The sequence below is a fragment of the Pseudorasbora parva genome, chromosome 11 (assembly GCF_024679245.1).
Source record: "Pseudorasbora parva isolate DD20220531a chromosome 11, ASM2467924v1, whole genome shotgun sequence".
NCBI classification, from domain to species: Eukaryota; Metazoa; Chordata; class Actinopteri; order Cypriniformes; family Gobionidae; genus Pseudorasbora; species Pseudorasbora parva.
In genome coordinates this window covers 4,436,949-4,455,448 of record NC_090182.1, presented here as the reverse complement: position 1 = coordinate 4,455,448, position 18,500 = coordinate 4,436,949, and the positions used below count along the sequence as shown (strand labels likewise).

Genomic DNA, 18,500 nt, shown 5'->3' with positions numbered 1-18,500 from the left:
GCTACTTTGCCATATCTTTTGTTTTCCTTCTCAGGCACTTGGGAGTTATTATACTGCCTATAATAGTCTTGTTTCAGCAAAAGGAAGTTTTGCTTTCCTTTTATGCAGCGTATGGGAAAATATATCCCATAGCTGTTCTTAATAGTTTGTGTGAATACCCAGGCAATTAAATCAGTGCTACCATTAAGAGTGATGGATTTATATTTGTTTATCTTCATCAAGAAAATCTTACCGTCAAACCTATCTGGAACTACATTTGTGCTTATATTTAAAAAATAATGACATAATAACATAAGATGATATGATATACTGACTAAAGCAAAGTGTTGCATGAATACTACTTCACAAACAATCATCGCTTTATTTCTCTCCACATTTATCCATTTGGCAGATGATTTGATCCGAGTTGAGCTCGTGTGTGCGCCGCCCCGGTCACTCTGGAGTCCTTCGCACGTCCCGTTGTGCTGCAGTGACTTTGCATGCCTGGCTCTGTACATTAACCTTCAAAACAGCACTAAATGCTCAATTCTCTGGATGAAAGCGACAGCCTGCTCTCCGCAGAAGTGTGCGTTGCATTTTTCTGAGGAGGCTGGTCTTTCTGCACTTAGCCATTTCTGGTCGCCCAGAGAAATCCTTCTGAGTATATATCATTTATTACAAACTAGATTGTTGTATATGAAGAAAAGTGTGAGTGGTGTCTGTCTGTGCATGCCATTCTCACCACCACGATTGTGTTTATGTTTAAAAAAATAAACAAAACATTGTATATTAAATGACGTGACATTATTTCCATGCAATGGTTGTTGGTTCATGTCTGTAGCCAAACGATGAGGGACCCTGAGAATGAGTTAAAAATACTTTAAATGATATCATACTTTTAAAGGGATAGTATATGACATTCTGAAGTGACCTCTGACCCGACGCATTAAGAGTGACCTCTGACCTGACACATTACGGGTGACCTCTGACATGACACATGAAGAGTGACCTCTAGCCTGACACATGAATAGTGACTTCTGAACCGATGCATGAAGTGTGACCTCTGACCTGAAGCATGGAGTGACCTCTGACCTGACACATGATGAGTGACCTCTTACCCGACGCAGGAAGAGTGACCTCTGACCCAACACATGATGACTGACATCAGGCCCGACACATGATGAGTGACCTCTGACCCGACACATGATGAGTGATTTCTGATCCAACTCTCCATGTGTCAGGTCAGAGGTCACTCTTCATGCATTGGGCCAGAGTTCACTCATCATGTCTCGGGTCAGAGGTCACTCTTCATGCATTGGGTCAGAGGTCACTCATCATGTGTCGGGTCAGAGGTCACTCATCATATGTCGGGTTAGAAGTCACTCTTCATGCATTGGGTTAGAGGTCACTCATCATGTGTCAGGTCAGAGGTCACTCTTCATGCATTGGGCCAGAGTTCACTCATCATGTCTCGGGTCAGAGGTCACTCTTCATGCATTGGGCCAGAGGTCAGTCATCATGTGTCAGGTCAGAGGTCACTCTTCATGCATTGGGTCAGAGGTCACTCTTCATGCATTGGGCCAGAGGTCACTCATCATGTGTCAGGTCAGAGGTCACTCTTTATGCATTGGGTCAGAGGTCACTCATCATGTGTCAGGTCAGAGGTCACTCATCATGTGTCGGGTCAGAGGTCACTCATCATATGTCGGGTCAGAAGTCACTCTTCATGCATTGGGTTAGAGGTCACTCATCATGTGTCAGGTCAGAGGTCACTCTTCATGCATTGGGTCAGAGTTCACTCATCATGTCTCGGGTCAGAGGCCACTCTTCATGCATTGGGTCAGAGGTCACTCATCATATGTCGGGTCAGAAGTCACTCTTCATGCATTGGGTCAGAGGTCACTCATCATGTGTCAGGTCAGAGGTCACTCTTCATGCATTGGGTCAGAGTTCACTCATCATGTCTCGGGTCAGAGGCCACTCTTCATGCATTGGGTCAGAGGTCACTCATCATGTGTCAGGTCAGAGGTCACTCTTTATGCATTGGGTCAGAGGTCACTCATCATGTGTCAGGTCAGAGGTCACTCTTTATGCATTGGGTCAGAGGTCACTCTTCTGCCGGAAGTAGATTTGCGTACGAAGAAGCTAACGATTATAGTTGATAATGTTTCCACAAGTGTTTTCCAAGAGTTTATTATTTTACTGTTTTGTTTTAATAAATGCAGCCTTGGTGAGCAGAAGACACTTCTTCCAAAAAACATAAAACATCAGAATCATTCCAACCGTTTGACAGGTCGTGTATTTAGAGAAGGATAAACCATCATTGGACAAAATTCAACCTTGGCCTAATATCATCTTGCGGTTAAAAAAATGTTTTAAAAAAATCCCAATCTACTTCACTGTGTAAGTAATTTAACTTTATATTGCATAAAAGTGACTTTAAAAAATGAGTTGAATCTCGTATAACTTAAAAAAATTATGTTTGAAATGGCTGAGCTTATTTTAAAACCATGTCATTGTTTAATCGAGCATTTCTTAAACGACGGGGTGTGAGGGATGGGTTTAGAAAAGGCCGACAAATCGTGATCTCTGACACCTCTGAGATCTGCTTCCAAGACTATTAGACGTTCATTAAATATGCATCGATCCGCATTTACTTTACACCCTCCTCTAATTGCTTGTAAAACAATGATTAGCTGTGAAATAAATCTCTGACCTGACAGTTCAGGATTGGGCAACATACAGAAATCGTTGGCTGTATTCTGCTGGGCAGCGCAGAAGTTCATTTCGAGGCAGTCCCAGTCCACTGGATGCACCTGCGAAGCCCAGCTCGCTGACATTGGCAGGATGCATTCTGGGAATCCATCTGGTGGCACCACAGACAGGAGGAAACCTGCTAATTAGCTCTCTCTGTAAAGGGGCTGGGTCGAAGCGAATTCCCAGCTGTCATTAAACATACTCGGAAAGGGGGAGAAGGAAGAAAAGCACCAGGGATCCAATGCTCTAATTCCTCTTTTTAGAAGAAGAGAGAGCTGAGGATCCGGTTGTGTTTTGCGCCGCGCGCTCCTGAGTAAAACACTGCTTCATTGGGATGTGCGCGCTGTAATGAACCGCTTTATTGTCGCTTTGTGCGGCTTTTGAAAGAGGAAAATCCCTTGGCGTCACCTTTGGCACACCTTGATTTTAAACCCCCGCAGAGCCTCATAGAGACAGAAGGCTTGAAATCACACGAGGCACTAAAGTAGAGCACAAATAACAACAAAATATGCAGAAATAAACATAATAGCTCTCTGATGATTGACTTGCGAAGTGAGGCACGGCAACAAACACACACCATAAGTGGCTTCAGTCATTTCGGAGCGAAACATAAAGGCCGGAAATGCTCCGCTTTGCCGATTAAAGCTCACACGCTGAGAATTCTCAATCTCCATTCCCTTGAGCAATTGTGTTTGCACACATGGCCCGCGCGAGCATTCTCATTCAGTGATTAAATTACTGTTTTATCCGGGAAACAGCAGCCATTCAGATCCAAACGGCTGCCGTTGCCCAGTCACAGAGTCCACGACGACTGCTCGGAATTCTAACGCTGATCACCTGGCTGCATCCGACCAATCAGAGCAGGCCTTGGCTTCGTTCGTGGGGAAACTAGGCAATGAGAATTCTAGAACGCTCCCTCCGGAATTATACACAATACAAATACAGCAAACATTCACATTGGAGTAAATACAGAACACGAGTGAAATGACAAATAACTGCATTCTCCTGAATAGATACAGAAAAAGCCTATATGTCAGAATAGTCATTTTTCTTTGTTCCTCTTGTTTATATTTAGGTCATATTTGGGGGTGGGGGGGTGGGGGGTTGTTTCTCCAGAAAAGATCATAAAATGTCGAACAATATCAGGTGTAAACCTGGCTTAGTCATAAATAACAGCATATTGAAGTTGATAAAAAACTTTTTTTAAAACATTTCCAATATTCCCAGGCCTGTGTAGACCATTTTAATGATAAATACAACACTGATTATACATGATTTCTTCCATATCAGTAATGATTCTCTCTTAAAGGGTTAGTTCACCCAAAAATGAAATGTCTGTCATTAACTCCTCACCCTAATGTCGCTCCACACCCGTAAGACCTCTGTTCATCTTCACACACAGTTTAAGATATTTTATATTTAGTCCGAGAGCGTATGCAAGTTTATGCACACTATACTGTCCATGTCCAGAAAGGGAATAAAAACATCATCACAGTAGTCCATATGAGACATCAGTGGGTTAACTAGAGTCTCTTGAAGCAGCGAAAATACATTTGGGTCCAAAAATAACAAAAACTACGACTTTATTCAGCATTGTCTTCTCTTCTGGTTTTGTGTTCAATCCTCTAATAAAGATTCAAATGCTTATGAATCAGTGAATCGGATCACCAGTGTCACGTGATTTCAGCAGTTTGGCACGCGATCCGAATCATTGATCGATTCACTGATTCATGGCCGTTTGAATCTTTATTAAGTTCACAAGAGTTTACTTTTCTACATTTTATGACAGCCAAAAGGCACCTAATATCAGGGATGAATGGTAACACCTTATTTTATGGTTCAATTATCACTATTAAGTTGCTTATTAGCATGCATATTACTATGATTGGCTGTTTATTAGCACTTATAAAGCACATTTTATTCTCCATGAGCATATTCTACATCCCTTAATCCTTCCCAATACCGAAACTTAAATGCTACAGAAACTATTAATAAGCAAGGTTTATTGAGGAAAAAGTTGCAGTTCAAAGTGAATATGTGTTCCCAGATGACCCATTTCTGCTGTGAGGTGTCTATATAACTGGGGTTTTTGTTCAAGTGCATTATAAATAAAAACTGGGCAAGTTGTCACATTGGTTTTACATATTTTTTAGTACATGAATTATAATTTCTACTGCAGTTTGGCTTGATTACACTCAGTTTGCCACCCCAACCACACACACACACACACACACACACACACACACACACACGTCTGGTTCACTATCTTTGTGGGGACTCTCCATAGGCATAATGGTTTTTATACTGTACAAACCGTATTTTCTATCCCCTTACACTGCCCCTGCCCCTAAACCTACCCATCACAGGAAACATTCTGCACTTTTACATTTTCAAAAAACTCAAAAAACAAAACAAAAACTGTATGATTTATAAGCCTTTTGAAAAGTGGGGACCGCTGGCTGGTCCCCACAATGTAGGTGATCTAGTTTTTACTACCCTTACGGGGACATTTGGTCCCCACAATGAAATATAAACAAGGGCACACACACACACACACACACACACACACACACACACACTATAAGAACTGGTTTATTTAGAAATTGGCTTTCCAAAAGAAACCACGAGCCCGTCTCCTGTGAAGTGTTACAGCTGGCCCCGGGCTCCCCTATAAAGCACACATCAATTAGTCCCGCAGAGATCGCTTTAGTGCTTGTGTTATTCTGCGATTCTGTTTTTTATATTGCCTTATTGGTTTTATATTGTGGAAATGCAATCCACATAATTCAATAGCAAAACGCTCTGTATAGATGTCCTGGAAAGCGGGGTTACTCACACACACGCACACACCCCCTCTCTTCTCTCCTGCGCGCGGCTTGTGTGTGTGTGTGTGTGTGTGTGTGTGTGTGTGTGTGTGTGTGTGTGTGTGCTCGCGCGCGCGCGCTCTTGGTTTCCTAGTAACCCCGCGCCTGTGCTTGCGTTCCCGAACACTCAAGCGTGTCCGCGCAGCGCGCACTCGTGAAGCTCGTGTGGGGAGCTCACGAACACGCAAGGACCAGAGCATCAGGATCATACACGCAGGAAAAACACGAGAATGTGACTGGAGTGTAAAGGATGAAGGATGCGTTCGCTGGAAAAGGTCACACGAAATGCGTGAAGCGCAGCGGGAGGAAATCTTAACGCACCTGCAACGGATTACCGTTAACACACACGCGTCAAGGCTTTTTTTGAGGGAACGGGAATACCAGGAATGGGGGATTTGATATTTCACCAAAGCAGGTGAGTTGTGTGTGAGGATGATGGTTGTTTATGAGGATAAGTTATTGGTCACCATATCGCTGTGCGTCCAATCGCAAGATCTCTTGTGTCAGGATGGTCACTTAACAATTCGGTGAAGTTGAGTGTCGCTTGTGTCTGTGGCGCGGAGATGCGCGGCTCTGATGGGGAATAGCTGAACTAGGCAGACTGCGATGCTGGTAAAAGTAACAGGAGGTGAGGATGAGGATCTCTTGCACTTGTTACACCCCATCTGCACTGCAAGCGCGCGACGCGACAAAACTAGAACGCCCCCCCAAAAACGCGCGGCGTTCTAGTTGCGTCGCGTCGCGTTCCGGCGCTCGCCAAATAAAGAAAAAAGTATTTGATTGGTCTACTTGGGATCCCATCCGCAACCTCGAAAGACGCGTCGCGCGCTGGAGCTCTGGACGGCTGCGTTGATTTGAAGAGTTGCGTCGCGTCTTCATTTTACGCGTGGATTGAATGTCGATATTTTACAGTTGTCACAATTATTGTGGACATATTGAATAGAAATAAGATCCTGTGTTTTTAGAAGTGTTACATGCAATATGTGCACACGCCTTTTTATTTATTTTTCAATATAAGGGAATGGACTTGGGATTGGAACTGGTAACCATTTCCTTTAGGTTGCTTTTTTTATTTAATGTCAAATGGTCCTGCTGTGCTACAAATAAGTACAGATATGCCATGAGCCTTAACTGATATGAGCTCTGTATGTATAGAAAGGCTAGTTGAAATAGGTTTAAGCGTGTCACATTCACTAGCTGTTACACACATTCAACAAATGCTTAAGGTTTGGTTCCTTCATATGAACAGATATACTGCACTAATAAATACAGACATGTTAAACCGGCTGGCGTTAGTGCCACTCATACTTTCAATTAAAACGGGCCTGATTGGCAAGTTTACCGTTTAAGACTGTCAAACTGTGGTTTAAAAGACTTAGGAGATGAATTGCACACACACACACACACACACACACACACACACACACACACACACACACACACACACACACACACACACACACACACACACACACACACAGAGAGAGAGAGAAAGAGAGAGAGCCTTGGAGTTGTCATGGTGATTTGGTGAATAAGCAATTGTCCGTAAAGGCGACGCATTAAAAGGGTTTGCTGTTGCCATTCCCTATCAGTGAAGAGCATATTTCAGCTCGGGTTAGAGTCGGGTTTGGCTTCGGCTTATTTCGTGGTGAGACAATACCCTCAGTTTTAGAGTTTAAGTGATTGTGATTGGTAGAAGTGAGCCTGGAAGTGGATGGTATCTCCAAAGAAAGCCTAATTCCGTAGCCCTGCCATTCACGCTAGTTTATCCTGTGTTTTTACGCAGAGGACCTGTTTATGTGCTCTGGCATTTAGTGTCTTGACGGATTATGCACGCTCCTGCTTTTGAATTTCCTTCCTCTCCCAATGTCTTTATTGGTATTTTGGCCTCGTAGACTGGTGTGTGTGAAGTAGCTGCAGATTTAAATCCGTTCTGAATGACACATCCGAGTTGTGAGCGCTTTGTGAGGTCTGCTTTAATGTTAAGGAAACAAGTTGTTAGAAATATGCTCTTCTTTTTCATACAGGCCAGATAAATCAACTTTATTTATTTCTTACTTTAAGCTCTGTTTTGGTAACACTTTAGTATGGGGAACACATATTCACTTTTAACTATGACTTGCCTCAATAATCTCCTAATTTACTGTGTATTAATAGTTTGTAGCATTTGGGTGTTGGGTCGGATTAAGGGATGTAGAATAAAGTCATGCAGAATAAGGCATTAATATGTGCTTTATAAGTGCTAATAAACAGACAATATCTCAGAAAAAAAATGCTTTTCTTACTTAGTATTTTTGTCTTGTTTCTAGTCTAAATATATAAAAATTCTTACATTAAAGCTGGTGTCCGTAACTTTTTTTGTGTTCAAGATTTACGAAAATTATATAATGAGCATGTACAGCATGAATCCATTTTCCAAACTGTGTTTTTGTCTTACCCTGAATCATTATGGTACACTTATAGTAAGTGTTTATATTGGGACTATTTCAGGCCAGACTGGTACCGCTGCGGAGGAGCACAGTCCCTGCGTGATCCGCCATAGACAGAAACAGAGAGAAGTAGATCCGGCTGCAATGTTCTTCCGCAAGACGCATGCAGTTCTGTTTATTAACCACTAGAGCGCAAAAAGTTACAGACTGCAGCTTTAAGAAACATTTACTAGACAAGCAAAAGTAATTGTCTTGTTTTGGGAAAAATAACTCAAAATTAAGAGAGTTTTTGCTTAAAATAAGATAAATAATCTGCCAGTGGGGTAAGTAAAATAATCTTAAAACAACATTTTTTTACTTACCCCACTGGGAGATTATTTATCTTATTTTAAGCAAAAACTCTCTTAATTTTGAGTTATTTTTCCCAAAATAAGACAATTACTTTTGCTTGTCTAGTAAATGTTTCTTAATGTAAGAATTTTTAGATATTTAGACTAGAAACAAGACAAAAATAATACGTAAGAAATGCATTTTTTTGCAGTGATCCTAGTAATGTGCATGCTAATAAACAACTTAATAGTGTTGAACCCTAAAGTAAAGTGTTACCCTTGTTATTCATTATTTTCATATTTCATTATCAGTTTAAAACCATTGTGACACATATTCACTATTAACCACGGCTTCTGCCTCATTAAACTCTGTTTATTAATAGTTAGTGAAGTAGTTGGTAAGTTTAGGTATTAGGTACGATTAAGGGATGTCGAATAATTGTGCATAGTTTTTTATCTTGTAAAAAAAAGATCCAAGCATGCTTTAAACTAGACAAATGCACAATAAAAGAAAAACGCATATGATATAAGAGGTATTCTCTTTTAAAAAAAGTTGATAGTTTACCCAAAACCCACCCTCATGTTGTTCCAAACCTGTAAGAGTTTCTTTCCTCTGTTGAACTCAAAAGAAAGAAAAACATGTCGCCAACCAGACAGCTGTTGGACCTCATTGAGTTCGTTTGTATGTTTTTCATAGTAGGTAAGTAAGTCAATTGAAGAACTTCAACTTGAGGGGGAGTAAATGATGACAGAATTTCCATTTTTGAGTGAACTATCCCTTTAATATATTATCCAGTTTGTTTATATAGTTTCATTGATCCTATTTTAAAGATATTTCAATATTTTTGTACGGCAGCAGCTATGAAAATAGCGATAGACTCTCTGTACGCTGTAGGAATAGCAGTGTTTTCATTGCAATAAGTGTAAATAGTAGTTAGATGCAATTTATACTTTATTGTGGGAGATGCATACTATTTGCACCTCAGTGTTGTTGTACATTAAACATACAAAAATAATAGATGATTATATTTATTAAAATTATTAAATGGATGCCTCCTTATTAGGACAATAGAGCCCTCCCTACCCCTAACCCTAAACACTGCATTATTAAAAACACTTTATTCCCACTTTTCAAATATTTTCTTCATTGTTATTTAAAATAAATGCCTTTCTGATCTGATATGTGAAGGGGAAATGGGGTAGAGCGAGTTCAGCGAAAGGTGGAATTGAACTTTGGTCGATTTGCTTCAAATGGTTTACCTCTAAACTATTTCGGCTGCTGACAATTCAGGGTCCAATGATCTGGCCCAATCAGACGTCAGTGGGTGGAGTTGGCGTAAATAGCCTCTGCCAATAAAATTGTCTGTTTGTACTTTGACATCGGAAATTTGAATATTAGACAAAACATGCTTTTTGCGGTCAACTATGATTGGGACATGTTCCCGGATCAACGACAATTGAATTTTTATGTTATGCTATTGGTAGGATTTGAGCATTCACATGCTCATGAATCTTTTATGGGTTGTTAATGGCTTTTGTTGGGATTACGTTTGGGATATTTGCCAGGAAAATGTCCCATTTGGCAAAATCACTGTCACCCACCTTTCCCACAGTTTGATGTAAAAGGATCAAAGAGATTTAGCTTCAATACATCTTGAATAAGCTATACTGCAACAATTCATTGCTAGCTGCTGGGTTTTCCTGTCTTTATTGTTATTACAATTTTCCATATACTTGATGATGGGAACGCTTTGATGTGACGGTTGAAAACAGAAAATAAGAAAGGCCCCATAACATCAGTCCCGCTGCCGTCGTCTCTCTCTGTTAGATCAAATCAGGTGATCTGTTCCCCGAGTCCTCTACCTTTACTGACCTCTGTGGTTGAGAAACACTGGACTGTTGCCATCGCTCAGATGAAGGTCACTCAGAAGACCGTCATTCATCTGCCTCTGCGTCTGAACGCAAAACACTGCAGAAGCTGCTGGAGAACTGAACACAAGCTGATGTGGTTTTCTGTGTCAGTTTACCTGCTGAATGTGAACTGACTGAATATCTTGTTAAAGTCTGTTCGGGGATGATAAAAAACAATCTTGCAGTTTTCCCCGGTTCCAGACAGACACTGAGGGCTTCTGTTTGATAGCTTTAAGGGTGAGTCATGAAAATATCACATTTGGCCCAAAAACCACAAGAATTTTTTTTTTTTTTTTGCATAACAGAACATGAAGACTATTATTAGGGCCTTACTTGAACATGGGAAGTATAATCTTCACTACAAAGGCAACCGACAATTGTGTGTTCAAAATGTTGATGGAAAATATGCTGCCCATTTCTCTTGCAAAACATATGGTCTTCAAGTTAAAGGGATAGTTCGCCCCAAAATGAACATTTGATGTTGAGCTGCTGACCCCCAAGGCGTCTGAGATGTAGGTGTGTTTGTTCTTCAGGAGAACACAAATTATAGTAAGGGATAATGTCCACCCAGCCGGTTGTTATCGCAGAATAAACCCCGCCAGAGTGATCAGGACCCCGAAGCGAAGCGGAGCATCACTCTGAAGGGGTTTATTCTGTGATAACAACCCGTTGGGTGGACATTATCCTGCTTATTACACGGCTACTAGTCTCAAATAAATCAGAAAATATTGTCTTGAGATTAAATATTTTATTAGCTCTTCAGCAAAGCTTCCGCGAAGAAAAACAGATCCAACCTGCTTTAAGCCTTTATCTATTGCTGCTAAATGTTGAAAATGAATGCTGAAAGGGTTAGTTCACCCAAAAATGAAACCAAGCCTATGATTGACTCACCCTCAGGTCATTATAGGTGTTTATGACATTCTTCTGTCAGACAAATACAATCAGAGTTATATTTAAAAAGTCCAGGCTAACGTTAATCCCAGCAGTAGTTGTAGTTGTGTTTGAAGTCCATAAAAAATGCAGCTGTCCGTCAAATAACGTGCTCCACACGACTCCGATGGGTTAATAGAGCCTTCTGATTCCAATCGATGCGTTTGTGGAAGAAAAATATCTATATTAAAACTTTATAAAGGAAACCTGCCTTGAAGTCTTCCATTGTAACCCACGGCTGTTTAAGCCACAAGATGGCGCCAGCGTTAAGCACAGAAGTAGAACCGGTCAAGATAACTCGTAGTACCCGGATGAGCGGGTGTTATCTGGAAATAACATACCGCTGGAATGAGTGATTGACCAATCAGAATCAAGTATTTCACAGAGCCGTGTAATAAGATTTTTTAACACAACGGTTGCTCGTATAATGCGTGTTAATGGGGTGTATTTCTATGAGAGTAAAAAACACACAGGCATACGAATCCATATTAAACCCTGTGGCTCGTGGAGAAACATTGATGTCTTAAGACACGAAACGATCACTTTCTGACAGAAACACAACAGTATTTTTGTAAATGTTTACATTCAGAGGAGCTGTTTCTTCACACACCTACATCTCGGATGCCCTGGGGGTCAGCAGATAAACATCACATTTTCATTTTTGGGTGAACTATCCCTTTAAGTCAAATGTTTCTTATCTTCACTCCTACACGAACTATATGCTTTTAAACTGTTTTAAAATGGACACATTCCTCTTTTTCACACCAGCCCAGCAGTGATGCATACACATCAGCGTAAATAGCAGAAGAAGATAATAGGCTTGATTTTACAGATCATTTCAACTTCCACATTCCCTTTGCTTTCATTCCGAGCTGAGTTTAATGGGAGGGATGCGAGCTGCCCTTGCCATCTGAAAGCACTGCTGGTGTGCACTCGGCACAATAGTGGTTTAACTTGCACGCGAATGCATTTGTATAAAGCACACACACGCATGCACACGCTTAATAGCCATTGCAAAGATTTAATGTCGAGCGGTAAATCTTGCACGCACGTCATTCAAAATGTCTCCTTGTGTCCTCTACAGAACCCCTGAGATTTTCTGTCAGTCAGACAGGTCAGTTCAAGCTTATTTCACCGAGAACGATTTAGGCATTGGTTGGATGCAACAAAACAAATTTTCCAGCTAGTTACTAGGAGTGTGTTTTGATTAAAGGCTAAAATGGAAAAGTCCTGTTGAAGATAAGCCTACATATCCACTTGGTATCGGCCTCTTGGCAAGCGAGATGCCACTAAAAAGCAACAGGAATGGAATCTAAATGTTCTCGGCCTGCATTCCTCTGACCTTGCCTCAAAAGATCTCTTATACTCTCATAAAGAAGACTAAAGCACTGCACTTCCCAAAAGGACAAGGACGCCTTTATTCCAGGCTCCTTATTTCTGTTCTATTTACCAAAGAGTAGGACAAATGACCTTGCATCAGCTATTTTGTAGTGTTATACAAATGTGAAGGTTCTGCTTTTGTTCAAACGCCTGGCATGATTGCTGGTTGTGAGGTGCGTCTAAAGTGTGAGGTTACAGAGGAAACAATTGAGTATAGGGCAGAAATTTAAGTGTCACTTAAAATGGTAATTGTCATTTCAGAGGCAAATTAGTGCACAACGGGAGATGAAGAGGATAGACAGACTGTATACATTTATTTATTTATTTATTTAATCTAATGTAAATGCTTTCCATTTATTACTTAAAGCTAAAAATGACTAGCCTATCTAATACAGTTCAAACAGTATTAAAGACAAGTTGACAGTCAGTAATAGAATAAGAACAAATACCCTAAATACAGGCATGGAATATATACATACAGTAGGTATAAAATGTAATAATTAGTCTTAAATGTTAAATAATATAGTGTTCTCTGTAAACATTTTAAGGGATAAATCTTTGTTAAAGTTGTTTTGTGTTTTGATTAACATTAATGACACAGACAGCAGTGGGTATTTATGAGCTGCTGTCTCTTTAAGACCGAATGCACGGATCAAATGTAATGATACGCATACAGTTTATTTCTCAACTCTTTACGTTCACTTAAAGGGATAGTTCACCCAATAAAAGTTTGTCAACATTTACTCACCCTCATATTGTTCTAAACTTATTTAAGTTTCTTATTTTGAAGAATATGGATAGCCATTGACTTCCATGGTATTTTTTCAATCAATTTTAAGTCAATGGTCACCGTCAAATGTCTGTTCACCAATACATCTTCTTCCGTGTTCAGCAGAAGAAAGAAACTCATGCAGGTTTTGGAATAACTTGTGTTATATTTGGGTGAACTATCCCTTTAAGACATAACCGACTGAATTCACGAGAACATTTGCAGCGACTGGTATATTTTTACATCCATTCAAGTGCAAGGAGATGCAAAAGAGGAATAAATTCAGTGTGTTTGTGCGTGCTTCGTGTGTGTGTGGCTGTGTGCATACATATCTGGTTGTGAGTACTAAATTGAGTTCTCCTTCACATCTTGCGCTGGAATTATTTAAAATGGCTTGAATGTGTAAATTGGTAAGATAAAACACATGAAAATGATGCATTTTCACTTTTATGACACTTAAACTTTGCAATTAATCAAAGAATCACATGCATGGGGCCAACTACGATCCATTTCACACGCACACACATGCACACACACACACACACACACAGCAAATCTGGTCTGCAATATGACTGGATGATGTGTTCCAAAATATTATACCGTATTATAGAATACTGTACATTTTTAGCAACGTATTCCCTCAAAAGTTAGTGTATTTAAGCTTTATAGTTATAGTCAGAATATATATAAACTTTTTTGGTCTTAAAATCATTAGACATTTTATTATGCATCAGGTTTCTAGAAATATTAGTCCACTGAAATATTATTTGTTTACTGTGATTTTAATGCCTTAAAATGTTCTTAGATTGCTGATGTTTTTTATGAATTAATGCAACATACAGAACAAAAGAATAATAATTGGAGCCATAACCAGTCCGCAGAAGTGTGAATGTGTGCCGGGGAGACAAACTGAATGGGGCAGTTTGCACCTCTAAACAATAGAGGCAATAGACTGAATGAAAGCTGAGAAGACATGGCAATAAACATCAGTTGATATTTTAGAGATATCTCAAAATAAAATCACATGAAACGATCTTGTAAAACGTTTAATAAAATTCAGAGTTTTAGACTGATCATCTTCAGATCTGAAATATAACATGGTCAGACTTGTGGCTTTAGCTGTAGTGCATTTCTAGATTTCTCCAAGGCCCACTTCAATTTTATTTTCATAAAGATATTTCATACAAATACATTTCTAATAACTTTACAAAACTTTGAAGCTTATTATAGCTTTTTTTGATTATAAAAAATATTATCATTTTGACTTTACAGTAAACTGCCAAGTGTCTGCTTTCAAATGAGACCATAATTATGCTTTTAGTGCAAAGGATTCACAAACTGTATTTGTTTTAGTCTGAGTATGCATTTCTTAGGATTTTTTCAAAATTTGGAAGTCAGCTTAACAGGTTAAGGGTGTTGTGCGCACTTGTACTATACACACCTTTATTGTGGTAAAATCACTGTTTTTTTATTTTAGACTGCAGAATACATATCGCGTATTTAATATTTTTACAAATATTCCTAGAATATTGAAACTGTATGCTGTGGACAGAGAATATTGATTGCATCATCATTTAGTTCAATTAGTTCAGTCATTATACCACATAAAACTCAAAGAGCAGCGCTAGAGGAGACCTTAAATCAGTATGACAGCATATTACACACAGTGGCACTGAGAGCCTCGCATTGCTTGTTTCATGCTCAGAAGAGACGACTCTGAAAAAAAGGATCATGCTCAGAGAGAGAGAGAGAGAGAGAGAGAGAGAGAGAGAGAGAGAGAGAGAGAGAGAGAGAGAGAGAGAGAGAGAGAGAGAGAGAGAGAGAGAGAGAGAGAGAGAGAGAGAGAGAGAGAGAGAGAGAGAGAGAGAGAGAGAGAGAGAGAGGAACAAATAAACTAAGAAAACAGGAGCTGGAGAACAAGAGAGATGGAGACAGTCCTATAATGGCAGCATTGTGTGTGTATATATACGTATTGTGATGATGCTGGCCACCAGGGTGAAGAGGTTGAGCTTGTGTTTTATATATTTATATATATTTGATGTTAAGGACAGCACAGACATTGTGCTCTGGAGTTCTTTAGATAAATGAACGGAGATAAGGCCTTGCGAGGCTGTTCCCAGAGGCTATCATTGATTCCTCAGGGCAGCCTTTTAAGAAGCTTAGTAAAAGCTGCTAGCAGGAAGAGCATGTAGAATAGAGCAAATGGGCCACATCTGAACGCCTCCATCAACCTATATGTGGGTCACGACCATTAGGGATTTAATAGCAGTTCTTTTCTTCATCCTTTTGTTAATTTCATAAGGCCGTAATGGGTAGCACCGTAACAAAAATCCTGTTCAATATACAGTTCAGAACCGGCTGCTGGGGTTGCTAGAAATGCAGTGCATGAGAATGTTTCAGGCATTGTGTGTTATATATTTCACAGCTCATAATGCATTCCATTTGCTAATAGATCATGTTAATATGCCATCCTTCTTGAACTAGTAAAGGATTTGATTCTGTATTTAAACATTTTTGATTATTTTCCCCAATGAACCATGTCTAAACACAAAACACACATCACTACATAATCCAACACATGCTTTTCTAACTTAGTATTTTTGTCTTGTTTCTAGTCCAAACATCTAAAAATTCTTACAACAAGAAGCATTTACTGGACAAGCAAAAATGATCATCTTGTTTTGGGGGAAAATAACTCTTGGCAGATTACTTTGCTTATTTTAAGCAAAAACTTATTCATTTTGAGATTTAATTTTTTTTTTTCCTAAAACATTTGCTTGTCTAGTAAATGCTTCTTAATATAAGAATTATTTTATGTGGACTGGAAACAAGACAAAAATATTAAGTAAGAAAAGCAGTTTTTCAGTGTAAAAACATAACATGTTACAAAAAAACAAGAGAAAAACAACAACAACAACAACAAACAAAATTAAAATATGATGCGTCATCACAGAGACATCTGGGAATGTCATTTTAAACATGGGACAATTCTTAACATATTCAGAGTTTATTAAAACGTATGTCAATATACATAAATGTCTACTTGATTCTAAGTGAAATTCATTATAATTGATAAGCTAAACCAGGGCAATATTGCAAGCTTAGGGAGTTTTCAAAGCCTTTTTTTGACTAGCAACACATTTTTGGACTCCTGTTTAACATAGTCGGTCACTATATCATGTCAAAGTACACTGAGAAAAAGGGTGTCAGAATTGTACCTTTATGGGTACAACAGCTGGGGCAGGATCCTTAAACCCTAGTGTTTCTCACTATAGTCTCCTTTATCTTGCTCACTGGGGTTGCAAGGCAGACTTCTTTACGAGGTACATAAGCTGCTTACACACATTTACTGTGAAAGTTGCTTATACAAATCATTTTTAATTGAAAATGTAGTATAGCCAATTTAAGTTTGGAAACAGTATGTTGTACTTATAACATATACACCATACTAATCCTGTGTTTGACCCCCTTTCGCCTTCAGAACTGCCTTAATTCTACGTGGCATTGATTCAACAAGCTGCTGAAAGCATTCTTTAGAAATGTTGGCCCATATTGATAGGAGAGCATCTTGCAGTTGATGGAGATTTGTGGGATGCATATCCAGGGCTCGAAGCTCCCGTTCCACCACATCCCAAAGATGCTCTATTGGGTTGAGATCTGGTGACTGTGGCAGCCATTTTAGTACAGTCAACTCATTGTCATGTTCAAGAAACCAGTTTGAAATGATTCGAGCTTTGTGACATGGTGCATTATCCTGCTGAAAGTAGCCATCAGAGGATGGGTACATGGTGGTCATAAAGGGATGGACATGGTCAGAAACAAAGCTCAGGTAGGCCTTGGCATTTAAACGATGCCCAATTGGCACTAAGGGGCCTAAAGTGTGCCAAGAAAACATCCCCCACACCATTACACCACCACCACCAGCCGGCACAGTGGTAACAAGGCATGATGGATCCATGTTCTCATTCTGTTTACGCCAAAATCGGACTCTACCATCTGAATGTCTCAACAGAAATCGAGACTCATCAGACCAGGCAACATTTTTCCAGTCTTCAACTGTCCAATTTTGGTGAGCTCGTGCAAATTGTCGCCTCTTTTTCCTATTTGTAGTGGAGATGAGTGGTACCCGGTGGGGTCTTCTGCTGTTGTAGCCCATCCGCCTCAAGGTTGTGTGTGTTGTGGCTTCACAAATGCTTTGCTGCATACCTCGGTTGTAACAAGTGGTTATTTCAGTCAAAGTTGCTCTTCTATCAGCTTGAATCAGTCGGCCCATTCTCATCTGACCTCGAGCATCAACAAGGCATTTTCTCCCACAGGACTGCTGCATACTGGATGTTCTTCCCTTTTCACACAATTCTTTGTAAACCCTAGAAATGGTTGTGCTTGAAAATCAATATATATATATATATATGCTCTAATTCAAAGTTCAAAGAGAACCAATTCTTGAAATCTTTTAATTTTGCCTATCCCGGAGAGAGACAAACGAAGTAAAGAATATGTGATGTAAGTGTGATTCTGAAGCCTTGACTATGTACATGTGACCGGTCCTACTCGACCCGCTCCGAGCAGGATAAGCACCGGCGTCTCCAGCATGGGAGGCGGGGGAGCTAACAAGGACACTAACGATCGCAGCCGCTAGCATGTTTCTTGAGACCATGGGAGTGAGGTTTAAACACACAGCTCTTACGGGCCTAGGTCTGTCTGATTCCTGAAAAAACCTCACTCCCATCCGGGTCACGGCACCAAGTGTAACCAGTCCTACTCAACCTGCTCCAAGGACGATTCGCACTGGGGTCTCTGCAATGGGGAGTGGGCGCTAGTGGGATGCTAAAGATCCACATTGTATGTAATGGGTTTTACCCTAGGCAAAGCGTTTTAAAGGCTCCAGTGTTTCAGATCTGTCGCTTCGGTCAGACTTATTATTTCACGTCATATTTTCTGTTCACAGTTTTAAACCAAGGTCAACTTGTACCTAGAACCCATTATTAAGTAATTAACATACACAAGCCTCCAAACCTTGTCAAATAATGGCTGAAAGTAGAAGGTCAGGCCGTGCTGAAACACGGTGGGCTTGTGAAGTGGATAGCAGGGTGATAAATGAGAGTGTTCTGCCTTGTGTTTGGACGAAGCACGTGTTAGCGGTTTGAGATGT

At 40.0% G+C, this 18,500-nt stretch overlaps 1 protein-coding gene across 2 annotated transcripts in view; it reads left to right on the top strand.

Annotated features, from left to right (window-relative positions):
• The first annotated feature begins 5,717 nt into the window (after positions 1–5,717).
• nlgn3a (neuroligin 3a) overlaps positions 5,718–18,500 on the top strand; it is a 282,714-nt gene continuing 269,931 nt past the window's right edge. For both annotated transcript variants that reach the window (XM_067456837.1, XM_067456836.1), the window contains exon 1: positions 5,718–6,015. The gene's annotated coding sequence lies outside the window, so the exon portion shown is untranslated. The remainder of the gene's footprint in view (positions 6,016–18,500) is intronic.